This window comes from Pteronotus mesoamericanus, unplaced genomic scaffold (assembly GCF_021234165.1).
Source record: "Pteronotus mesoamericanus isolate MK-2021 breed Mesoamerican mustached bat unplaced genomic scaffold, CSHL_Meso_final scaffold_54, whole genome shotgun sequence".
NCBI lineage: Eukaryota > Metazoa > Chordata > Mammalia > Chiroptera > Mormoopidae > Pteronotus > Pteronotus mesoamericanus.
In genome coordinates this window covers 20412652-20439956 of record NW_026555321.1, presented here as the reverse complement: position 1 = coordinate 20439956, position 27305 = coordinate 20412652, and the positions used below count along the sequence as shown (strand labels likewise).

General features: G+C 37.5%; 1 pseudogene; it reads right to left on the bottom strand.

Moving 5' to 3' along the window:
* Positions 1-177: 177 nt before the first annotated feature.
* Positions 178-27305, bottom strand: LOC129087921 (60S ribosomal protein L30-like; annotated as a pseudogene).

The following is a 27305-nucleotide window of genomic DNA, read 5'->3' as shown; positions in this document are numbered from 1 at the left end:
GCACTTTCAGTCCTTTGACGTCCTGTATTAGATCATTCCTCCAGCCTAGCCCTTGACTTCAAGTGCCACAGAGTATCTGTGAGGTAGTCTGAAGCCTCAGACTTCTGTCCCACCTGGCCGGGTTGCCCCCCTAGCAGGTTCACGACAGATTCACGTGCTATTGAAACTCCCAAACAGTTAAGGATTTAAATTTTGGTGGGTCTGGGCAGTCGCAAACACCAAAGCTTGGGAGCTGCCTGTGGCTTTTTGCTGCTGGCAGTGCCAGAAAGATACAATGATAGCTCCGTTTGTTGTCTGCTGATCATGTGTCAAGAGCTTAATCTTCAACTGTGACTCCGTAATTTTTCTTGTTTTGCAGATAAAACGGACACAGTAATGGATCTTCACAGTAGTGGATTTGGTGTTTGAACCCCAGCAATCTGATCCATATTTGCGCCCTTGATACCATCTCCCGGAACGTCTAGGAGCTGCGGGAAGGGAGTTGGTTAGAGAAAAGAGGGATGTTATGTATTACCTGTGGGTAAAGGTTTAATTAAAGAAGTTGAGTGTGCACTCGCAGACCTAAATTCTAAAGACAATAGCTCAAAAGTAAATAATTATGTTACCAGACAGGGGCCTGCCCCTGAGCGGGTCTGCCTAGGGCCAGCTCTAGTGTGTGGCTTCTCGACTTTGTGTAGGAGAGATTTCACAAGTCCAGGTGACTAGAGGAGTGTTTATTAAAGCTGGGGACTGAAACAAGGAAGGGCCTAGCATAGAAGAAGCAACAGGAGAACCTACACTGGGGTGCTTTAGATCACTGGGAGGTCAGAGAAAAGAAGGCCTTGGACACAAGTTCAGGGTATCAGCATGGGACAAGCTGCCAGCTGTCCATTGCTTTAGAGTTTAGGCGGCAGGAGGCACGTGCCTGTAGGGAAGAAGGGAAAGGATATAGCATGGACTGCTCTCCAGAGGGAGGCCCATGGATCCTTTGTCTTGAGGTTTTTATATCCTTCTTGCAGACAGGAATCTTAGGGTAGGTTTCAGCAGGGTATTCATCAGTTTTCCAGGTGTGTCCTTTTAGGGAGTGATCTTTGGAGACTGGTCAGTGCCAGGGCAGGGGGTCCTCAGTCTTGCAGTTGGTTCTGGCCTTCCCCAACCAGGTTTTGCAGCTTTTTTGGGCCTGGAGCTGAAATACAACTGAGGGTTAGATGTTTTATATAGGGAGGAAGGGTTTCTCAGGGGGCAAGATCCTTGTTTTCCCAGTTTTGCCCCCTGCCAGGCACTTGGGACCTTTGTCCTTGTGACAGTCTGCATGTGGCTGTAAATTGCTGGGACACAATTCAGCTTTCTCGGTTTCCCTATTCCACTTGCCAAGGAATTTTCCTAACTTCATACTATCTCAATTCTGCTGCAGACTTCAAAGTATGACGGTATAGCATGGCTTGCATGGATACATTATTTTATGAGAGTTAAAGGTCTCTGATAAGGGGTTTAACACCCTCCTGAGCAACCATGAAATTGTGACTTCTTTGAAATCCTTTTCAGTGATTTGCTTTTTATTTTTCTTTGTTTATTTGTTTTTTAGAAATAGCAATTGCAGTATAAAGTGTAGACAACAGTTCTCACAGACTTTGCTTCTTGACTTTATTGACCCTTTGCTCTAACTTGGGGTAGAAAAAGGCTGCATTTACAGTAGACTGTCCTGTACTGCAGTAGTAAGATAAGATACACTTTAGGGTTGGTACCAGGAATAGCTGGGTGTAGGAAGACAAAACGAGAAAGAGAGTAGAAAGGAAGAAGAAAAAAAGAAACAGGAAGGTTGAGTTAAGAGGCCTTCTTGGCTTATCCCTTGGAAACAGAAACCTGTGTTTATTTTATGGTTACAAAGCGTTCCAATAATCCCAGAGGTAGGTGTGGGGTGTATTATTTCAATTTTACAGATTAAGTGGACCCAGAGAGTCCAAGAGACTTGCCCAAGGTGACCTAACTCCTAAGGGTTGAGTCAAGATTTTGTCACAGGACTGCCTAGTAAACTATTAAACCTCCACACTGACTCTCTGTTTAATATCTGGGACAGATAAAATTGATTATGGGAGTTGGAAGAAGCCTTAGGCATTATGAACTGCCCATCCCCACCGATTCCCTGTAATGAAAAATTCCCTGCCTCCCAAGACATTTTTTTTTTTTTCCGTTTTGCAAATTTAGAAGCCATTTTCTTTATATTCAGTTTGCCCTCTTTTTCAAGAGTAGTTTTTTGGTTTTGTATTTTCTTTTTCTTCATGTGACATTCCTTTACATATTTGTCAATAGAGATCATTATCCTATCTCACTCTCTCTCCTCTGCTAGTCCTTCTAACCACCCCAACCACAAATTCTCATCTCCCAAAGTCACATTCCTAGTGCTTTCAACTGTTCCTTACAGGATGTGGTTTCAAGGTTTTTGACAAATCCTCTAGTTGCCCTTAATTAGATGTGCACAGGTTTGTAGTATCCTTAAGATACTAAGATTAAACACAAGAGTTGGGAAGGATAGGAGAACTTGTCTCTTCTTTCCCTATCCTTCTGTTAAATCAGTCCCATGCACCTCAACCTGTTATTTAAAGGGTAACAAATACAAGGCAGCACCCTCAAACTTCTTTCTGGATATATCTTTCTATTCAAGATCCAGCTTTTCTGACACTTTCATAGTGCACACATTATCAAATTTACGATCAGAAAAGAACAACACAAGATGTCCTAAATTGTATGATATATACTTGTAATATTTCATAGCCTCTTAGATACCAATAGCTATTATCAGTGGCATAAATTAATATACAAGCAGGAAAGGCTTAAGATTTTAGGGCACCCACAGACAAACATCTGCGTATTGAACTCCATAGCGCTGTTGAATTACCTACCTAATTAAATCAACGCCCAGATCCTTAATAAAGCCCTAAGAACTCTACATAATTCAGCAAGATTTGAACTATTTCCAATGCAATAGCCGCTAACCTATATGGCTACTGAATACTTGAAGTTAAAATGCACACTAGATTTAATATGAAAAAATGTAAAATATGGCCTTAACAATTTTTTATATTTATTACATGTTGAAACACTATTTGGATATGTATTTGGTTAAATAAAATACATTATTAAAATCAATTTTGCCTGTTTCCTTTTTAAAACATAGCTACCAGAAAATGAGAAATTATTTATGTGGGTCCCATTAGGTTTCTGTTGGACAGTGCTGCGGCAGAAAGTCTTGTACATATACACAGCGTCAGGAAGTACTTTTCAGTTGAGTTGGAAAACTTGAAGTTCCCACAGAATCATCTACTAGACTTCATTTTAATTTCTTATGGTTTTTTTTTTTTTTTTGTCTCCAGTAGTTTTACTCAAGGTTTATCTCACCACATATGTTTAGCTTATTCTGTTCCTCTATACCTGACTAATATATTGTACAAACTTAAAATGATCGACAACATCTGGCAAAAAATGACATGAGGATTCCTTGATATTTATACATATGCATCTTCTCATATGTATTATAATTTCCACGTTTTTAAAAACAAATGATAGCCTGGTTTCCCCTGCCCACTTAATCCTATCCCAGAAACTCTTAATTTTAGTATTAATAGATTTCATTATTAATAATGAAAATGTATTTTTTTAAAGTATAATGCTATTTATATATAAAGGACTTAGGACTTATAATATTTTATATTAACAAAAACATACTTTCAGCCCTGGGTGGGTGGCTCAGTTAGTTGGAGTGTTGTCTTGTACACCAGAAAGGTTTCAAGTTCAATTCCCGGTGAGGGCACATACTTGGGTTGTGGGTTCAATTCCTTGTCAAGGCACATGCAGGAGGCAGCTGATCGATGTTTCTCTCCCACATCGATCTCTCTCTCTCTCTCTCTCTCTCAAATGAATTAACATATCCTCAGGTTACGGGCTTTTTTTTTTAATGCTTTCATTTAATTACCATAGTTTCACCATATTTTCAGGGTTAGGTCAAGAGGGAAAATGAAATGCTTGTTCTGTGGTTTAACAATTTAAAACCATTATTGAAATATTAACTGATTAAGGAAAAGACCTCTCTGTGTCCTTTTCTTTAGTTAAAATTAACCTCTATACTGCTCTATTAGCAACAAATACATTGCTGAGGATTTTCCAATTCAAATGTTCTTACTGGTTAATCCAAACACTTCCAGCATTACTGGTCTTGAGAAAAAATCAGGGTCTTACATATTTTTTCCATAAAGGATTTTGAAGATTTCCAATCTGCTATGAAATTATTACATTCTGACATTTTTCGTCATCAGCACTTGAAGGAAATGTAAAGTGGTAAAAGGATCACAGGCAAGTCCCTTAACCTCTTTACACCATAGTTTCCTTATCTGTAAACTAAAGCTATTGGTACTTTGAGAGGCAGCAGTGAGAATTAAATAAAATAACTTATGTGGAGCAACTGCCTACTAAGCACTCAGTAACGTGTTTTGTTTTTGGTTTTTTTGTTTGTTTTTTTTTTGCTATAATTAATCTCAGGGTCTGCAGCTGGTTTATATAATCCTTGTGTTTCAGTTTCCTTGGACTAACCATGGCAAAGTAAGCAGAGTTTTAGATTATCTGTTATTACCAAAAGGGAGGAAGTTCAAGTGTTCATTCTTTACAGCTATATCTGAATATTCCTATGAAAAATTGTAATATAATTCATGCCCAAAATGTGTCATTTTTATTTCTATATTTATGTATGTTAAACAGACAGTTTAAGATTATCTAAAAATATTAAAATGAAGCAGTTTTATATTCCTGAATTTAAATCTCTGTCAGCAAGCAAATTGGTTCTATAACATGAATAAGCTCATGTTTTGCAAAATATCCCTAATGAAAAATACAGTAAGAAATTCACATAAACTATGGCTACATGGTGCCTTAGTTCTTTTTTTTTTTTTAATGTGAATCATAATAATTCCCACATTTTGGAGTAGTTTTGAAATAAATTTTATTGATTTATTTTTAGAGAAAGGGGAAAGGAGGAAGAAAGAGAAGGAGAGAAACATCAATCGGTTGCCTCTCTCACACCCCTCAACTGGGGACCTGGCCCGCAACCCAGACACGTGCCCTGACTGAGAATCAACTGGCAGCCTTTCGGTCCACAGACCAGCACTCAATCCACTGAGCCACACCAGCCAGGGGAGTGCTGCCTTAGTTCCAAAACAAGCAAAATGTAAATCATTATTTAGCACCTTCCAAAAAAAAGTTATTAATTTGTTATTAAGGTTTTCTATATTATCCCAAATGGCCAAGGAAAAAAAAATTCTAGTTAACTCAAATTTCTGAATAATTTTGGACCCGTTTTCAAAGAAATACCATGTCATAGATCATCGTGTCTTATGTCTATCATTCATTGAGTAGTTACTTTTTGTGCTGTTACTGTGTGGATGGACTTTAACATATTGCCTCATTGAATTTTTATCACAATCTTTAAAGGAATACACCATTAATATCCCCATTTTTAGGGGTGAGGAACCCAAGGCATTAGAGAAAGTATTTAACATTTAGCTTTCCCAATGTCTTATCACTAGAAAGCCACAGAACCATTCAAACCAGTCTTTTGGATTTCAAAGTCCCTAGTCTAGACTACTTACACTTCATTTAACCCACAAGCTCTAATAGCCATGATTTCATCTTTCCTTGATCATTCAGGAGTCACTTCTGGTCATAATTCTACTAAATATTTATATTAGAGGTTTTGGGGGATTTTTTTTAAAGATTTTATTTATTTATTTTTAGAGAGAGAGGAAGGGAGGGAGGGAAACCTCAATGTGTGGTTGCCTCTGCCACGACCCTCTATGGGCACCTGGCCCAGAACCCAGGCATGTGCCCTGACTGGGAATTGAACCGGCAACCCTTTTGTTTGCAGGTCAGCACTCAATCCACTGAGCCACACCAGCAAGGGCCAATATGAGAGATTTTAAATGAAGGAAAAACAAATAGTGCAAATCACACTTTTTTAGTGCATTTTCACAAAATAACACGGAAAGCCTACAACTTGTATTTTATTCTTATCAACATCAATTTTATAATACTGTATTACATTTTTATTAAAATTTGACTATAGATAAATTATCTCCTCAAAAATATTGTGCCTATAGTTTGAAATAACAGAAAATATGACTTATCCTCATCTGCAGTCTCTCTCAGTTCCAGCCCATTCATGGCCTAAATTAGTAGTAATAGAAATGGGACGTAGTCTGTTTCTAGTGAAATCAAATAAATGACAAGGGGGAAATGAAACTGCAAAATAATACAAAATCAACCGGAGTTAAGAGGACACTTTCCAAGTCATCTTTTTTTTTTTTTTTAAGTAAAATGGCTGTATCTTAGTGTGTATTACATTATCAGTTGACTTGCAGCCACAGTCCAAGTCTACATGGTATTTGGAGATTAAAAAATCAGGTCCTGGAAGCTATTGACTCTTTCCTTCGTACCCCTTAGTTTCACTCCATCACTCCTTTACCTGCTCCTCCCTTTGGTAAAACATGCCCTGAGAAAAGGGGAAAAGCTAGCTCAGCATATGGAAGAATCTCCCAATACTGAAGTGAGCAGAGAGCTAGATTACAATATGGGCAGCTGGTGGTGGAGAGGATCCAAACAAAGGATAAGCAAGGATAACTGGTTTTATCTCCAGACATGATAACCTCTCTCTCTTTCTCCCTCTCTCTCCCCCTCCCCACTTTTCTCTTTTTGCACTTTATATCACTCTCTCAACTTCACTCAAGCAGACTTTTACATTAAAAAATGACCACAAGGCATTCACCCATCAAAAGCACATAGTCAGACCGTTCATTACTCAGCTAACATTCATCACAAAAGCACCCCTGCCTGATTAATGTTGTTTGTAAGAATCTGCACTGACTTGAGTGGCATTTTGATTATCCCATTTCAGATTGTTAGAGCGGTTTTTGTTGAAGAGTGTAGCCGACCTTTCCTTGCAGTTGTCCCTTTGTGATTGCAGTGTCAAACATCTTTTCCACTACAGATTTCCAGGAGGATGGTAAATCCAAATCCACAAATCAGACAGGAAGGGATGGTGACCTGAATGTTCCAGAAGGAAGTTTGACTCCCTTCAGCTCAGGATGCCATCATCTTTATTACAAAGCATCATTGTTAACTCATAGCCTTGGGAGCCCACTCAAGCCTTTAGCAGCTTGGACTGTGAGAGCCGAACTTCAGTTCCGTCATTTGAGAGGCCAGAGTGAACCATGTAACACCTCAGACCCTAACGAGCCTCTGGATTGGAGGCTGCTTATCTGATTTTGCATCAAAATCTTGACTATACTTGTCAGGTAGAGTCACCACAATCTTAAGGATTAATAAATCAAAATTTCCAAAGAGTTTATGAAGATGGCAAAAGGATTTATTGAGAATAGTTGAATGCAGTCTGTTCAATGAGAACTTTGGAGATTTTTACAAAACATTCATTTTTATAATAACAAGTGAAATGGCTGCAAAACATGTAGTAGAAAGCTAATAAATAATTCCAGTTCTGCCTCCTTGGGGAACTGATTTTATACCAGACCAAATAACCTTCAAAGCACTAATTTCATTTCTGCGCCATCCTGATTTCTGTTATCCCTCTTCCCTCTTTCCTCTTTGTGACCCAGTAGGAGACACAAACAGAAACTATCTAGGATCATTAAAGCAAGCTGTTGCAGAAGCTGGACTGTTGATTCAGCATTTGGCAGGAGAACAGAAGGCTGTTCAGTGAAAGGCTTGATTTCATTTTTGTTAGGCCAGCAAACAATAGCAGCGCACTGGCTTTGCTGATCAAAAGGACAAAGAAAACAAACCTTGCTGAACATTTCTATTTCTATTGCAAAAAAAAGGAGGTGTTTTCTCCCTTTTCTACCCTTTTCTGGCCTCAGAAAGTTTTAGGTAGCCAGGCCAAGAACATGGTCCAGTTCTCTGAGTAAAGGCTTAATAGCAGAATCCATGAAAATCAATAAATACAATAAATGTCTTTCTCCCAGCTCTTCAGTTCTGACTTTGTTCTGCTCCAGACTCTCTTCTCCTCCTACTGTGTTCCATGTTGTTATCTGCTCAATACAGTTCTCTTTATAAACCAGGCTATTTAGAGAGGAAAGATGTCTACTGCTCTGTGACCTTCCTGCTGTCATAAGCAGTGTTCTGGCTTCCAGTTCACAGCTGACAGTGCTGAGAAAGGCCTTCAGTGAGCAAGTCCCAATGCCCCCTCACGATGCAGTCTACTATTTTCTTGCTTCTGTTTTGCCAAATTATCAGTGCTGCGTATGTCACAAGCCCAGGTTTTACAGGAGAGGGAGTTTGAGTCCAAAATCAAAGGATAGGAAAATCTTTTCTACCATCTCTGGCAAACCCTTCAGTACTCTAGGCAAGAGGTCTGCCTTAGAGAATAAGGAGGTTTTCAGTTTGTTCTCTTTGGGAAAATGTTTTGATAATCTCCCATAAAAGATATACTGGCATTATTACATTTTAAAATTTTCAGAATTATGCTTGTTCTGAGCCACCTCTGTCCTTATTAAAAGCAGAGGGCTATAAAACAGTTTGGCTTGGATAGATTTTTTTTATTGCTTGTCAGTTGAAGCTATTGTTTTCTTTGCCATCTTTTTCTGTTTCTTTATAATCACTCCTTATTGTCTCTCTTATCCTCATGACCGTTCTTAGGAATTTATATTGTAGTAATAGATATATGTATGTGTGTACATATATACATGTACATATATGTACACACATACATATATACACATATACATACATGTTTATATATGGTTGATTTTTACACAAATGGTAGTAAACCATACTCGCAGTTCAGTATCTTACATTTTTTTATTAACAATATATCTTTGAAATTGGTTTATGATGGGCAAAGGACCTGGGCAGACGCTTTTCCAAGGAGGAGATACAGAGGGCCCAGAGACATTTGAAAGGATGCTCAGCATCACTAGCCATCAGAGAAATGCAGATCAAAACCACCATGAGGTACCACCTCACACCAGTCAGAATGGCCATCATAAACAAATCAACAAATAACAGGTGCTGGCAAGGCTGTTGAAAAAAGGGAACCCTAGTACACTGTTGGTGGGAATGCAGACTGGTGCAGCCATTGTGGAAAGCGGTGTGGAATTTCCTCAAAAAGATGAAAATGGGACTTCCTTTTGATCAAGTGATTCCCCTGCTGGGACTATACCCTAAGAATCCCAAAACGCCAATTCAAAAGAACCTATGCACCCCAATGTTCATAGCAGCACAATTTACAATTGCCAATGTTGGAAGCAACCTAAATGCCCATCAGTAGATGATTGTATCAAAAAATTATGGTACATTTACACAATGGAATACTATGCAGCAGAAAGGAAAAAAGAACTACTAAACTTCGCGACAGCATGGATGGAACTGGAGAGCATTATACTAAGTGAAATAAGCCAGGGGGTGAAAGATAAATACCATATGATCTCACCTATAAGCGGAACCTAACCACCAATACAAAGATGCAAGGAAAATAAGACCAGCAACACTGAAAGGAAAAGAAATCAACAGAGACAAGAGGGATGGAGGGAGGGGGAGTGGGGGAAAAGGAAGGGAAGGAGAAAGTCAAGGAACATATAGCAAGGACTCATGGACAAAACCAAAGGGGAAGAGTTGAGGGAGGGAGTGAGGGGGCAAGGGAAAGTGGTGGGGGGTAGACAGAGACAAACGTATTTGAAAAAACAAATAAAAAAATTAAACAAAACAGGAAACTTTCAAAAAAAAAAAGAAATCGGTTTATGTAATTTGCTTCACTCTTTGTGAAGGCCGAAAACAATTTCATACAGTGCAACGTACTTCAACTTTTCTCCTTTTTTTTTTTATTTGTTTTTAAAGATTTTATTTACTTATTTTTAGACAGAGGGGAAGGGAGGGAGAAAGAGGGAAACAGTAACATGTGGTTGCCTCACCCTGCCGGGGACCTGGCCCGCAACCCAGGCATGTGCCCTGACTAGGAATCTGAGTGGCAACCCTTGGGTTCACAGGTTGGCAGTCAATCCACTGAGCCACACCAGCCAGAGTGTCTGATTTTTTTAAAAAAGATTATATTTATTTATTTCTGAGATAGGGGAAGGGAGGGAGAAAGAAAGGGAGAGAAACATCAATGTGAGAGAATAACATTGAAGCTGTTGCCTCTTGCACGTGCTCCAACCGAACTACAACCTAGGGATGTGCCCTGACCAGGAGCCCAACTGGCAAACTTACACTTTGCAGAATGGCTCCCAACCAAGTAAGTCATCCTAACCGGGGCTCAGTTTTTCTCCTATTGGTAGACATTTAAGTTATTTCCAGTCTTTTGCTTTTACAGACAAGGCTGGAATGAACATCCTTCAATACAGGTCATTTCAAATAATGTGCAAGAATATCTCTTGACTTTTTTATTTCCAGTTTTGCTATAGTTCTTTCTTAGTCTGTAGTAAATTGTAGTTTTCCATATTGTTTGGAGTATTTCTACAGTCATTTTATTTTGTAATATGTATATGTAAGATGTTTAATATATTAATATGTTACTATAAATTATATATGCTAAACATGTAACAAAAATAAAGTACATGGGTAATGTCTGTAACAATTTCCTATGAACAGCTACCTCCAATTCTGGTGTTGATTCTTTTAAGTTTCAATCTTGTGACCTCAGTTTCTTATTCTTTTAATGGCAATAGCCTCCAGTCATGCTTTATCCTAGATCTTCAGGGCATCTTGGAGTTGGACTCATTGGCTGTATCTCTTGATCATTTCTCATACTCTATATTTTGTAGTTTTTATCTGAAGAAATGAAGATGTAACCTTAACGCTCTCCAAAAGCAAGAAAGTACTTCAAAACATTTTGAAAACCAGAGAATTTCCAACAGCAGTTAAAGAACCCTGAGATATTCAATACAAATAATCACTGTTGAAAACACAAATTTAAACTCACATAGGGAAAAAATTCGTATTCAATCGCATTAAAAAAGAGTATGATGTAGGTTGAGACGTAGCAAGTTCAATGGAGGGTCCTATGTTCATAATGAGCATTGCTTACATTAGTTTTATGCCTATCCAGCAAACAGTCTTCAATATCAGCAGCTGATGCTTACTGAGTACTTAATTTTTCTGAGCACTGCCCTGATAATACTGTTCCTACTCCGACCTCAGGCAATGTCTGATTTGCTTAGAATTTCATATAAATAGAATCATATAATAGGCAGTTTTTTGTGTCTGGCTTCTTTTCACTTAGCATTATGTTTTAAAGGTTCATTCGTGCTGTTGCATGTGCCAGCACTTCGTTGCTTTTCCTGTAGTAGCATTCCATTGGATGGGTGTACAACAATTTGTTTCTCCTCTTACTAGTTGATGGAGATTTGGATTGTTTCCAGTTTTTGGTGATTATGAATAATCTCCTATGAACATTGATGTACACGTTTTTGTTTGGGCATGTTTTCCATTTCTCTTGGGTATATACTTAGGTATGGAATTGCTCAATTGCATTGTAAAGTGTCAAAGATTATTATTTTTTTAAGATTTTATTTATTTTTAGAGAGAGGGGTAGTAAGGTAGAAAGAGGAGACGAAAAACATTGATATGTGAGAGAAACATCAATTGCCTCTTGCATGTACCCAACTGCAGACTGGGCCTGCAACCCAGGCACATGCCCTGATCAGGAATCTAACTGGTGGCCTTTTGGTTTACAGGATGACGCTCAACCAACTGAGCCACACTGGTCAGGGCTCAAACATTATTTTTTAAATCAACTTTTTATTTGCATATAATTTTTACATATTATTTACATATAATAGATATAACTTACATACACAATCTATACATTATTATATATTATCTCTTCTCTGTTATTCTGGGACTTTGTAAGATATAGAACCAGGGTTAGAGACAATACTCTATAAAAGGGAGTGATCTATGATTCTGCACATGATGATCATGTCCTGAACAAAGCACACGTCTTCATGGACATTTAAGTCACTTTACACAACTCATTACAGTACTTACACTTCTGCACTAAAGTAGCCATTACATCTGTTTTTACACATCACTAAACCCATCACATGATTATGAACTTTAACATTGCTTTTCAGGAATTGTCTGAAAACAAGTTAGAAATAACATTATGTAATTCTTATTGTTACTATAATAGCCACTCTTTATTGAGTATTTACCATGTACCATGTACTTAGCTGATGCATGGTAGACAAATTCTATGAAACAGATAATGTTGTCATCCCCATTTTACAGATGAGGAAAGGGAGATTAAAGAGATTGTCCAAGTTTAGACAAAGTAAAACAGGAAGAGATTTTCTTTTTTCAGAATACTGTCATTTCCTAGTTGCTGCTTACCTTGGGTAAAACTTGAGGAGAGTAATAAGGGAGAAATCAATAGGAAGTCCCCATGGTTCATCAGCCACTGGTATCATTTAATTTGGGGAAACTGCTAGAATCTATGATTGAGTTTGTTATCACCACAAAGGAGAAAATACTTAGGATCAAATAGCAGGGAGAAGGAATATCCAAATCCACTAGGCTCTCGTAGTTTGCACCAGAAGCTCGCATAATGTCTGGTCAGGATCAGGAACCTCTTCAAACAGTGTATTAGAGAAAGAAAATGTCTACAGGGGCCTATTGTCCCCTTTGCTAATGCACTTAGCAATGTTTTTCAAAGTGTGACCCTCAGGCCAGATCAACATCACCTGGAAACTTGTCAGAGAAGCAAATTCAAGGTCTTTCCCTAGACCTACTGAATTAGAGTTGCCATGGGTGGGACCCAGCAATCTGTGGAAACAAGCTTTCCACGCAATTCTGGTGCACACGCCACCTGACTGGACCACAGCACAGTCGCAGTTTGGAGCACGTACTTTGGAGTCAGACTACATGAATATGAATCCCATTTTTTATAACTTACCGACTCTTTAGGAAAGGTAACTTTAGGCAAATGATTAAACTTCTCTATGCCTCAGTTTTCTCATCTGAAAAACAGAGCTAGTAGTAATATATTTCATGTTTACTGAAATTACAAACCAGTTAGTATGTGTGGAGCTCTCAGAACAGTATATGGTAAGTACTCTGAAAGTGTTTTCTATCATTCTTCTTCTAGAATTGCAGCAATATTGTATTTAATGTTGCTTGATGCTACCAGTCCCACTAGGGGAGGAAACATGTCCCTCACATAAAACAAGTATCATGTACATTTATTTATTCATCCATCAAATATTATTGAAAATCTACTAAGTTTAACGCATAACTTTATGTTCTGAACTTTATGTTATGTTTTAAGGTACTAATTCATAATCTTAAAAGACAGTTAAAAGTGTGTTATATTAGTCAGCAAACAAGATGATAGTCCCTGGATCACATGGGATGGACAGAAATTATTTTTTTTTAATCCTGCATTAAAGAAAAGATTATGGTCCACCCAAAACAGAATAGAAAATGCTATGCTATTCCCCATCAGTTAGGATTCCTAACCTTGTCTTAACTTCTTTCCTCATTTTAATATTACTTTCTAGGTGACCATGGTGTACTGATTAGTGCATATTCTATTTTGGTTTTGTTAATCATGCTTATTTAAAAGAAGGGTATATGACCCAATAAAGGATATTATATAATCTATGCAAGTGATTTTGCTCTTCCCACTTTATTTCTACTTAACTACCCTGCCTGGAAATCTTGACGAATGGATGGAAATTTTGCCTTGATGGATAAAAAGCTATCTCAAGTATTGAATTGTGGTTTTGTTGTTGTTTTTCCATTTCTACCTATCTCACTCTTATCCTGGTACAATCATCTAGTCTCCTGACTAATATAATTCATCCTTTTTTTAAAAAAGATTTTATTCATTTGTTTTTAGACAGAGGGGAAGGGAGGGAGAAAGAGAAGGAGAGAAACATCAATGTGTGGTTGCCTCTTGTGTGCCCCCTACTGGGGGAATGGCCTGCAACCCAGGCATATGCCCTGACTGGGAATTGAACTTGTGACTCTTTGTTTTACAGGCCAGCACTCAATCCACTGAGCCACACCAGCCAAGGCTAATATAGCTCATTCTTACATATGACTTCTAATATGAGTTAGTACCTAGAAGTATGCAACATAATGTCTGAAGCCTATTATATTTCCAACAAATATTTGATGAATGATGTGTTACTTGCCTGATATGGGATATTCCTATTATTCCTATCACTTTTACTTTTCATAAATGTACATTATACTTGAACTGAGTTTCTTGTAGGTAGTAGAGTTGGGTTATGTTTATTTAAAATCCATTCTGACAATTCTTGTTTTTAAATGAGTATGTTCAGATCATATACATTAATCTTAGTATTGACATATTTGGATTTAGATTGATGATATTCCAAATTCCGGTGTTCTTCCCCAATCTGCCTGTTGCTATTCACTTTTCAGACTTCTCAAATACTTTCCCATGCATTATGTCCAGATTTTGTAATTATATTCAGTATGAGAGAAGGTGTGAAGTGTTTTTACACCATCTTACCTATAATTGGAATTTAGGGAATAATTATTTCCAGATTTTCTCTGAATCTGGGATCAGATTCCAAGTTTCTGATGGCCACATTAATGTTCCTATCGGATCTCAGAATATCAAATGTGCTATTAATCCAACGTATTTATGTAAACATTTTCTTCCAGCAATTACAAAAATTAATAATAATACTCTTAAAGCCTCCCATGCTAGTCGGCTCATAAAATTCTTCCCAGCTCACTGCTGCAGACTCAGGTAGTCCCTGTAGTTTAGAAAAGCTTTAGGTGAGCATTTGGGAGGCAGACTTTTCTAAGACAAAACCAAACAGAAGCTCTCAGCCAGCAAATGGCTGATGTACAAAATAATTGTGTTTATTATTTTTTTTAACTAATAATATATATCAGGCCCTGTGCTAAGTATTGAAAAAGTAGCAGTAAATGAGAAAATGGCCCTTAACCTCTCTCAGGGGGAAGAGGTTGTGGTGGAGAAAGACAATAGATATATTGAAAAATAAATGAATCAAATAGTTTGTTAGTGCTAAGTGCTATGAAGAAATAAAAACAGGGTAATGGGCTAGGGGATAGGGAGGGCCGAGAGACTACTCAGGTAATCAGGAAAGGCTCTCTAGGGAGTGACATTTGAGTTGAGATCTGAATATTGATGACTAGGGAATCTGGGAAAGGTGTTTGGTGGGGTGGGTGGAGGGGAGGGAAGTGAGGGGGGATGGACAGAGGTTTCCAGGAAAAGAGAAATGAAATGACAAAGTCTTGGTCTACCTTTTTTCTATATTCTCTTCTGCATTTCTGACCACAGAATTTAAATCTGGATGAGGAAAATTGTTTTTTCTGCAGCAGCTGGAGACCTTAACTGAACCTCAGACTGTGCATAAGTAATAAAGTACCCCAAAGTTTGATTGATATAACCCACTTCCTCAGTAATATTTTTCTGCTAACATTATTCTGCAGATCAATGAAAGCTCAAATTCTGGCCCAATATTAAAGAAACAGTGATGGTGAATTTTAGCTAGATATGATGTTAAGAATGAAAGAGGTGAATCATTGGATTGTAGATAAAAGAATCCAGATTTGCTCTTTCATTCCTAAGAAACACTAAAATATAATTTATGTGTTGACTTATATTTTTAATCATATTTTTAAACTATGAAAGCAGGCATGCAAGGACCATTTGTGGACAGTAGGTGTCAGACTATACCTGCAAACTAGTGGTTGAGTTCTTTGTGGAAACCTCACAGACTTCTGGAAAAGGGGATGGGTCCCAGCTTCTTGCATGACAATGACTGAACCCTTCAAAGCGTGCACATATCAAGGATACAGGCAAGTGTTGGAACTCTGGAAGTTTCTGTGTTTTGATACTACTGACATGACCTCCTTACAGTAAATAGACATAGAAGAGGCTGTGGACCCCAATAAATAATGTTTTAGTAATTAAAACATCCCAGCTTTTGTCCTGTAGGGTCTAGGCTACCACATGTGGTTCTTACGGACACTGACATTTTTCTTCAATTAAGGATTTTGAAAGGAGGTAGGTAGGGTGGAGGTCCTTGAAGTCTTCAGCACTCTAGATTGAAATAAAATAGGTAGTGTACTCAAGCAGTGTAGCAGTAGGAAAGGATGGTAAAACGTTCAGAAATGCACTTCTATCTATGGTGTGTTTTTGTGACATCAGCCACCTACTAGTGTATAGATTCTGTTTGGTTTGGTCTTAGAAAACTCTCTGACATTGTGAATGCTCACCCCACATATTTCTGACCCATGGGGAAGTTCTGAGTCTGTAGGGGTATGTTTTTTTGGTAGTCCTTCCTAGTAGTCCCACGTCATTTCAAGAGGTCAGCATTACTCTGATGCCAAAAGCAGACAAAGGTATTATTTTAAAAACAAAACAAAACAACTTCAAATCAATCTTTCTCACTAACATGGATAAAAAAAAAAAGTTCAATAAAACTTTACCAGAGTGAATTGAGGAATATATCAAAAGAATAATACATCACAGTAAGTGGAGTTTATCCTGGGATCAAAGACTATTTCATTATTCAGAAATCAATCAATGTAATCCCCCATATTAACAATCTGAAGAAAGAAAACTTCATGAGTATATCAGCTGATACCAAGAAGCATTTATCAAAATCCAACAATCATTCTATATAAAAGCATCGAGCAAACAAGGAGTATAAGGGCATTTTCTCAGCTTGCTAGAGAGTATCTATTAAAAAAAGATCTACAGCTAACATTATGCTTAACAGCAAAATGCTTTCTTGCTAAGCTTGAGAATGAGCCAAGGATGTCCCCTCTCCCCTCTTATTTAACACTATTGAAAATTCTAGCTGGTGCAATGAGGCAAGGAAAAAAGACATATTCAGATTGAAAGGAAGAAACACAACTATGCTTATTCTCCAATAACATGATTGTTATGTAGAAAATTTCAAGCAATCCATCAGGGAGCTCCTCGAACTAATAAGTATATTTAGCAGGGTTGCAACCGATAAGGTCACATTTCTTTTTTAAAAAGATTTTATTTATTTATTTTTAGAGAGGGGAAAGGAGGGAGAAAGATAGGGAGAGAAACATCAATGTGTAGTTGCCTCTCAGGCACTCCCCTAAGGGGAACTTGGCCCAAAACCCAGGAATGTGCCCTGACCTGGAATCAAACTGGCGATCCTTTGGTTTGCAGGCCAGTGCTCAATCCATTGAGCCACACCATCCAAAGCATAAGAACACATGTCTATACAGTAGGAATGTAGAACTAGAAGGCAAAATATTTTAAAAATACAGCTTACAGTAGCTCAAAAAATTAAATAGTTTGTTTTAGATCTAACAAAATATGTACAGGATTTGTATGTTAAAAAAAAAAACTATAAAATGATGATAGAAGAAAGAAGACTTAATGGAAAATATACTGTTGCTTAAAGTGGAAGACTCAACAAAGCGAAGATATCAATTCTTCCCAAACTGAACTATAGATTTAATATAATACTAATCCAAAGACAAAAAAGATTTTTTTGGTAAATAAAGACAAGCTAATGTTAACATTTGTATAGAAAAGCAAGGAAAAGAGAAGAGGTAAAACAAGTTTTAAAAGGGAAGAATAAATTTGGACCAATCTGTAGAAAAAAAATTTATTTCAATAGAAAACTATGCATTGTCTATAACCTAACTTTACACTTTATCAGATTTTGACTCTAAAGGAGCTATTATGCAACTCTGTAAAATAAACAGACAATATTTCACAGAGGTTCAAATGTCTTTCTTCACACTCTGTGGAAAAACTAGTTTTGTTTTCATTTGGAATTCATTTTAATCTTCTTTTACTCCATATAATTGCGTGTTTTTTCATCTTTCTTTTGAATGATTTATAACATCTGCTTAGTTCCCTTATTAGCCAGTGAAATAAAGTGTTTATATCTATATGAGATCCATACTTTTATTTTTATATCTGTATGGGAGTCATAATTTAATTTTTTATGAAAATTATGTTTTAACATATTGTACTACCTAATTTAAGGACTCATTATAGAGCTATAGTAATCAAGATAGTGCAATATTGTCAAAGGGATAGACACATAGATCAATGCAACAGAACTGAGAATCCAGAAATACACTCACACATATGATGCCAATTTATAATTTTCACAAAGGTGCAAAATCAACTCAAGGTATTACAAATAGTCTTCAACAAATGGTGTTGGAACAATGGGACATCCATAGATAAGGGGGAAAAAGAAACTTTCAGATTATAGACATAATCATAAGTTAAACTATAAAATTTTTAGAAAAGTTTTTAGAAAAATTTAGGAAAAAAAGGCAATTTTGGATTTAATTGATGAATTGTTACATGTGACATCAAAAGCATGATTCTTAAAAGTTAAACTTGATAAATTGAGCTTTATCACAATAAAAACCTTTTGTTCTGCAAAGGGTCCTGTTAGGAGAATGAAAATACAAGCTACAGACTTGGAGAAAATATTTGCAAATTATGTATGGACAGAAGACTTTTAACCAGATTGTAAAAAGAACTCTCAAAACTTAACAATAAGGAAACAAACACCTAATCAAAAATCCAGTGTGTCCTATAAACCCCTGTCTAGAATAATGTTTTTAAATGTCTAAAATAAAATATATAAGATTATAAAGGAAACTGGTTTAATTGAAATGCAGCTACTGAAAGGCTAAAAAAAATTGTAAAAGAGTAATAATATATTGCTTCTTCACTAGTACTTTAAATAAGACCTAGTAGAAAATTTTATAGCCACTATCATTTCAAAGGAGTCATGAATATAAATAATATTTTGAAATATTTATAACAACTGAATGTGCTGTAAAAATATCTGTGATTTCTATTGGTAAAAAAAATCACAAGAGTCTCTAGAACAACTGTAGTTTGTCCTTACATTCAAAAGGGACAGAGATTCTAAAGTTTAGTTAGAAATTAGGGAAAATAAAGATAAAATTTTTTTCATCTAAGTTCACAGACCTCCTGAATTTTATCCATGGATTCTTTCTGTGAACCCTTGACTCAGAGTAAAAGCAGACTGCATGTCCCAAAGACGGGGGCGACATCCTCTGCCCCCACATGCCCCTTCACACTATGACCTTGATACTTCCCCATTGAAAGGTTGGACACCTACCTACCTTTTAAAAAAAACTTATTTTTAATCATTTTTTTAATTTTCAATCACATTTTACATACATTATTATATTAGTTTCAAGTGTATACCACAGTGGTTAGACATTACAAACTTAACTGATCATTCTGATAAATTTTGCACCCATCTGACTCCATACATAGTTATTAGACTATTATTGACTATATTCCCTATGCTCTATTTTATATACCCATGAGTATTCTGTAACAATCAATTTTAATTTCTTAACCACTTCACCTTTGTCACCCATTCCCCAACCCCTCTCCCATGTGGCAGCCATCAAAACATTCTTTGTATCTATTATTCTGTTTCTGTTTTGTAGGTTCATCTATTTTGTTTTTAGGTTCAGTTGTTGATAGGTATGTACTTGCATATTTATTGTCATTTTATTGGGTTTTTTTCCTTCTTCTTCTTAAAGAAGACCCTTTAACATTTCATATAATACCAGTTTGGTGGTGATGAACTCCTTTAGCTTTTCCTTGTCTGGGAAGCTCTTTATCTGCCCTTCAATTCTAAGTGATAGCTTTGCTGGGTAGAGTAATCTTGGCTCTAAGTCCTTGCTTTTCATCACTTTGAATATTTCTTGCCAATTATTCTAACTTGCAAACTTTCTTTTGAGAAATCAGTTGACAAGAGCTCCCTTGTTGGTAAATAACTGTTTTCTCTTACTGCTTTTAAGATTTTCTCTTTGTCTCTAACTTTTGGCATTTTAATTATGATGTATCTTGGTGTGCACCTAATTGGGTTCATCCTGTTTGGGACTCTTTGTGCTCCCTAGACTCGTATGTCTACTTCTATCATCAATGTAGGGAAGTTTTCTGTCATTATTTTTTTAAGTAGGTTTTCAATTTCTTGCTCTTTCTCTTCTCCTGCCAGCACCCCTATGATAGAACATTGGTACACTTGAAGTTGTCCCAAGGGCTTCTTGTACTATCCTCATTTTGGGGTGGATTCTGTTTTTCTTTTTCTCTTCTGATTGGGTGTTTTTTCTTCCTTACATTCCAAATCACTGATTTGATTCTCACCTTCATCTGCTCTACTGTTGATTCCCTGTCAGGGGTGTCCAACCATCTGGCATCTGGGCCACATTGGAAGAAGAGTTGTCTTGGGCCACACATTAAATACACATACACTAACAAAAACTGATGAGCAAAAAAAAAGTTTTAAATAAATTTATGATTTTGTGTTGGTCAGCATTCATAGCTGTCCTAGGCTGCAGGTGGCTTGTGGACTATGGATTGGACACTCCTGCTAAATTATCTTTTATTTCAATTAGTGTATCCTTTATTTCTGTCTGGTTCTTTTTTATCCTGTTAAGGTCTTTGCTAAGTTCATTGAGCATCCTTATAACCAGTGTTCTGAATTCTGCATCTAGTAGGTTGCTTGTCTCCATTTTGTTTCAGTCTTTTTCTGGAGTTTTGATCTGTTTTTCATTTGGGCCATGTTTTTTGGTCTCCTCCAGACCTTGCCCTGATGCCAGATAATTCACTTTTTCCCCTTATTTCTCTAGTGCCTTTCAAGCTGCTACCTCACACTGGAACTCAGAGGGAATGAGTCCAAGTAAGTCCATGTGTGGGCCCTTTACAAGGAACTGCCTGGAACTCCAGAAGTTTTCATTTTCCTCAGCTCCAATCTCCACTGATTTTTATAGCCATAAGTTATGGGGACTTCTCTTTCTGGCACTAGAACCCTGGGCAGGGGATCTCTGTGTGGGGCTGGAATCCTGTGCTGCTCAGGTGGGGCCCTCTGAAGCAGAGATATCCCTCCCAATTTTTATCTGCCATATGCGGGTGTGGGACCAGACTATTCTGCATCTCCACCCCTCTTACCAGTGTGAATGTGGTTTCTTCTTTAATCCCACAAGTTGTAGAACTTCCATTCATCTCAATTTCTGGAGGAGGCCCTGGAGGATGAAACACCATGTGGAGAGGAAAGATGAGCCAGGAACTCTGAAGCACCATTTACTTGAGTGAAGCAGTCTTGGAAGTGGATCCTTTAGTTTTGGCCGCTTTACTTGATGCCACTTAAATCAGAGGTGAGCTGCCCATGAGCTTTTCCAGAAGTCCTGACCCATAGTATTGTGAGCAAAATAAAGTGGCTGTCTTAAGCCACTGAATTTTGGGATAGTTAAGGCAGTAATAGGTGGAATAGAGGGCAAATACTGTGTTTGGGATGTCTCTTGTATCCTTCATATTGATTAGCAAATTGATAGGCATAAAAGAGGGACTCAGAAATGCTGACATATTGAGACGTGTATAGCATTTTGGTTTCATCAAAGAACCACAGGGAATGATAAATATAATGGGACCAAAGTATATTGTCCCATAGAAGACCTACTGTTCCAAGGCACCCAGCCTGCTCTCCAAGATCTGGGATGAGCCCCCAGATCTTCCCCAAATGCTGACTGCTGGATTGGTTCCCAGATTCTTACATGTTACACTTTCCCCAGAGAAAGTATAAGAAGATTGAAGAGAAGATAATGGAAGTGCAAGTTAAAATGCTGTAGTTGTCCTGAAAGCAATCTCTGTGCACATGAACTTTTGGACAGGGTCTGAAGATACGCCCAGAGGGGCACTATTGCATCATGGTTGTGAGCACACATTCTGAAGTCAAGGTCACAACTGAAATCTGTCTCAGCTACAGGGCCTGCTGTATGACTAGAGCACGTGACTTAATCTCTCTGTGCCTCAGTTTGCACAGTTTGTAAATGGAAATAAAGTAATATCCTCCTCATAGGAGTATAGTGAGGTTTAAATAGGTTCATGCATTTGGAATATTGCTTGGTACATTTAGCTCCCACTAAAAAATAAATGACTTTTTCTAGAATTATTTTCAGTGATTTTTGAATTATTTCAATAGTTCCTAAAATTCATATGTGCCACGTGTAATTTTAGATAGTGAACATATCAACACTTAATGGTTATAGTCATTTACAATTAGTTTAATGAACATGGGAATACATATAAGCCAGGTTTTCTGAGTTCACATGCAGGGTGGGTAACATTTTAAAAGGAGTCAGTTGAGAGATATATTAAGCCATAAATAGTATAGCTATGGCCCAAATGGTGAAGATAAAACTAAAATGCTTGAAATTGGCATGTGGGGTTTGCAAACCTAACAGTTTGCAAAGGAGAGAGGAATAGAGAAACAGAGTCATTTATTCATATTCACTGAACCAGCGTTAAATGCCAGCAAGCAGCCTTTGCCTCCATCTCTTTTATTTCACATTTGGCCACTCTAAAATGGGCAGCACTCTCTTTGCCTTTTGAGGGGACAATGTGTTTTTAATGGGGCTAGCTGCAATCTTTTTATTTCAGCATGTTTCTCTGAAAAAGATCATTAACTCTGGGCTCCAAAACACTGGACTATAAAATTATTGTGTTAATTCAGTAAAAGTCAGTTCTTATTAGGTTGACTGCTTTTATGGTCATGTGCTCTGGTTTCTGGAAACTTGTTCTTTTATTATTATTATTATTATTATTATTATTATTATTATTTGGTGTCAAGGTTGAAGCACTCTTTGAGGAGTTTATAATGGACTTTCAATAATATGCAGTTATGATTACATGATTGGGCAGTGACTTTGCAACACAAAGATCTGGAGAGATCTGGAAATTCTGTTGGAGGTTTTAGCACTAAATTTCTTGCTAGGCAAGGCTAAGGGAAAGCATGAGTCATTAACAAATATCTGATTACTTTATCAACATATTAGATTGTTAACCTGGATATGTTAGCCTCCAAATGAGAGCATCGAATCTCATCTTCACATCTTATTACATCTTCATAAAAACCATAAGCTTAAGGTTGTGTCTATGTGATTGTGGCAGGTCAAATTTAATCAAGAGAATTAGATGTTCTGTGAGTATAAAGTTACTTCCCAAATCTTTCAGTGAGTTTGAAGTGGCAAAATAAGAATGTCATTTTCCAGAATAAAGTGTAAAAAAAACCCCTCACTTTTATACTTTCATTAAGAGGCATCAAAGTCGCTATATGCAGCCAACTTAAAGAGGGGGGAATTATGCTACATTTCCTTGAACAGTATTTATTTAAATTGTTGGAAATTCTTCTCCATAAGAGATTGGTCTATTCTTATCTATGTATTTATTTACTTATACTAGTATGGGTTAATGGATATTTATTTTATATAGTGGATTCTAATCCAATACTGTTATGTATTTTGTTGCTCAAATTTCCCAGCTTTGGCCATAGGGAGCTCTCTTAATTAGCTCCATGTCTCTTTGATTCACTCTAATCAGTGTATGCATTTTTTAAAATACTTCCTTACTCCTACATCTACTACAAGAACCCCCTGGCTTGTCGTGTAAAAAAAAAAAAAGGCATCAAATTTGAAATTATCAAAATAAAGTGATACTGAATTTGGATGGTATTCACATATCATCTTTGCAGTCATTTTTTTCAGGCAATAATGTTGCACAAAGAGACATTTTGGATAGAATATACAATGACAAAATAATGTAGGAATGAGGTGCAAGTTTCTGAAAATCTTACCAAAGTGCTTTTCCTCAAAGGAAGGCAGTGTGGTTTAGCAGTTTAAAAGTGCAGTGTCTAGGAGAAGACAGCTTAGGTTCAGATCCCATCCTTGCCACCTTCCAGGTCTGTGACTGCAGGCAGATTATTTGGCCTCAGTCCCACCATCTGCAAAATGGGTATGATGTTACTATTAGCACGTGCCTCACAGGACTATCACACAGTAAGTGCCGTCTGGCTGTTTATTAAATACATGAAATATAAAAAAAAATTTGTTGATCACAGGAATGTTTTTTGTCAATTGCTTTAATGAGATTAGGATAGTCCAAGTTTAGAAATTCCCTTCCATATGGGTACTTCTTCACATTTTAATGAAGAGTAACTTCTTAGGAACTAACTATATAATCTTAAGACTATATAGTTGATTTAGGTCAATAAAACCTGGGTATAGGAGAGGCAGTTTACTTCTATCATTATAAGAAAGAAGTTGAGATATAGCAAAAGAGTAAGAAAGTTGGAAAGATATCTACCACCTACTTCAATATTATTCTACTTTAAATTATTCTACTTCATCATTAACAAGATAATGAATCTTTAGAAAACAAATGCCTTTGCTTGGTTTTATTCTTTCTGCAGTATTTACCTTCACATTTGTGAAGTGAAACTGGCCTCACCATGGGATGTCTTCACACTTACAATGACTTATTTTATAAGCATTCTATTAGCTCTAGTTGTGCTACATCTAGTGCTAACATCTAGTTGTTTTGATTTTTTGAGAATATTAAAAATATTGTGTTCTCTTAGAAAGAAATCCTCAATCAAAGCATCAGTTTTAATAAGATCTCAAGTTTTCCTGTTGTTTCGCCTAATGGAACTTCCATCACTTTAGTAATAGTTGTTATTTCAAGATGTGGTTTAAGAAGTTTGATTAAAAAAACATTTTCAAGAGTATACAGAGAGCTAATGAAAAATGGCATATTGTGGTGGTTTCTTTTAACTTCATAAAACTCAAAATAATAATGGGAATGATAAATTCCTACCTTTTTCTTTCAATATTTTATTTAACAAACCCTTGTATCTACTATATGTTAGGCACTGTTCCCGACACTCTACAAATATTAATGCATTTATTCCTGTAATTGGGTATGTAATTGTTCTCTGAAATTGGTAATATTATTATCTATATCTTACAGAAAAGGAAACTAAGGTATAGAGAAGGTAAATAACTTGTCCAGGATCAGTGGCTAGTAAGTGGCAGAGCTAGGATTTGAACTCAAACAGTTTGGCTCCACTACCCTATTCTCTTGTTCCCCATATTTGATCATGGTTAATGACCCAAACATAGGGATAATGGTATTGAAGTTAATTCCCCTTGAGTGACTTCACTAAGACGAGTAACTTCTCACACAAAAGTGCTTGGCAAAAAGTGATTTATAAGACTTGGCCTCTCTTCTATAAAATTTTAAAATATCTAGTTATAGGTAGATTAGACATACATGTGAGAAAGCACTGCCAAAAAAAAGTTTTAAAGACTGAAGAGAAGACATGCAAATTTTATTTTCTCAGTTTGTTTTGTTTATTTCAAGTACGATTTACTTTGTGCAACATTTGTCAGAAGGATGGAAGATGGGAAGAAGTGGTGATAACAAGTAGTTTTGGAAGATGTAACAACAAAGAGTTACATATTTCAGATTGATTTTAAACTTTCTGTGGCATGCTTACTATTTGTCCCAGATATTTTCAGGGAAGTTATTGTTTCAAATATCTTATTACATTGTAAGTTTATTTCTCCTGTGTTTAAGCCTGGAAAACAGGACCTTTCTGAGGAGCCACCACACTCTGTTCTCAAGCCAACCATGTGAACAGATCTTAAATCTTTGATTTCCTCTATTCTTAAGGTGAGATTTAGTAAAACTACATTTCAAAATATGAGCTCACTTCCAACTTCTATAATTCTTTTTTGGAAAATGTATCTTTAGGGGGGAAGAAGGTCGGGGGACTGTCACACTGCGCAGCGGCTACAGGGGAGCACCGCCGAGAGCGCAGCGCTCCCTGACACCTGAGGGAATCTGGCTGGGGCCAGCCGAGGGGGGAGCAGGGTCTGAAACCCGCAGAGCCCGCCCCGGGGTTGCCACGGATGAGGGGGAGTGACACAAAACGTCGCAAACACTTCTCGGTTTGCCGGGAGAGCAGATGGGGCACTTCCCTCCTCCTGGAGAAGGCCCTGGCACATCCCCCTAAAGAGGAAGGCCCCGTCGCCCTTTGTTCCAAGGCTTTTATGGAAAAACTTATCAGCGGGGTATGTAACAGGAAAGCATACGTACACTCGTTACATTAGCAAGTTAAGGTTCACAGAGAATAGATACCTTTAAGAAAACAAGTGCCAGGAATTCACTGATTTACATGGGTCCGAGAGGAGACCAGTCTAAACAGAAGAGAATGAAGACAAGGGCAAATGCCTTAATGATAAAGGGTAAGGGGTGTAAATAATGTGAAGGTCCTTCGCAGCAAGAGCTGACCAGAGATATGATGGAGGAACAGAGCACACTCTAAAGAACTTACTTTTAGGCCAGATTACCCTGGCAACGGCCAGATCTGATTTAGGGCTGTTTTTCCTGCAGTGTTTCAAGCCTGAGCCAGGTGGGAGGAGGGAACCAGCAAGAGATAAGGAGACTGCTTCTCGGCTGCAATGAGGACTCCGGCCGTGTCCAGGCCAAGCCGAGAGGTGTGGGGGTCTTTTTGCCCCTTCTCCATGTCTCCCAATTTCTTATCTGCTGCCTTTATTGGCCAATACCTGTCTTAGGTTGCCCGTCCCCTGAGGGGGTCTTACCCATCATTGACAAGGACCATCCCAAGGCAAAGCAGAGGGGCAGGGGCATGCCCCTGCCCGGGGGAACAGGTAAAGTCGCCTCAGGAGCCTGTTTTTCCAAGGCCTCCTGATTATTTCCAGCCTTGGGGCCCTCCAGCCTGTTGTCAGGGTTACAGCTCTTGAAACCAGGCCAGGCGTTTCCCAACAGGGGACTAGATAAAAAAGGTGAAGGGTTGAGAAGTACAGGTTGGTAGTTACAAAACAGTCATAGAGATGTAAAGTATAGCTGAGGAAATATAGTCAATAATACTGTACTTACTGTATATGGTGGGCACTGGAAATACCAGGGGTAAGACTGTAAAGTATACGATTGTCTAACCACTATGTTGTATACCTGAAATTAATACAAAATAATATTTGTTGTTTTGTTTTGGTTTTTTTCCTTGCAGTTTTTAAACCCAGTTTTGGCTGGTTTTATTAAAGAAAAATTTTGTATGATTTACTTTTCACCTGCCTGTTTGGCATGCTTCTGATGATCTCAGAATCACCAGGATCAGTGGTATAGCCAGTACACTTACTCTGTAGTATTTTCCATGCGCTATGCCCAATTCCATATTATTGCCACAGTAGTAATGGACACCAGTCTGGGCCAGCATGGCATAGTGCTGTATTTCAGATTTCCTCAGGGCTGGACAGCTGTTGGCGAGGATGACCAGTCTGGCTTTGCCTTGTCTGATCATCTTCTGCGTCTGCTTGTACCCCAGCATGTGCTTGCCACTTTTCATAACAAGCTGGAGCCTAGGGTTGATCAACTCCAGCTACTTTTTCACCTTCTTTGCGGCCACCAT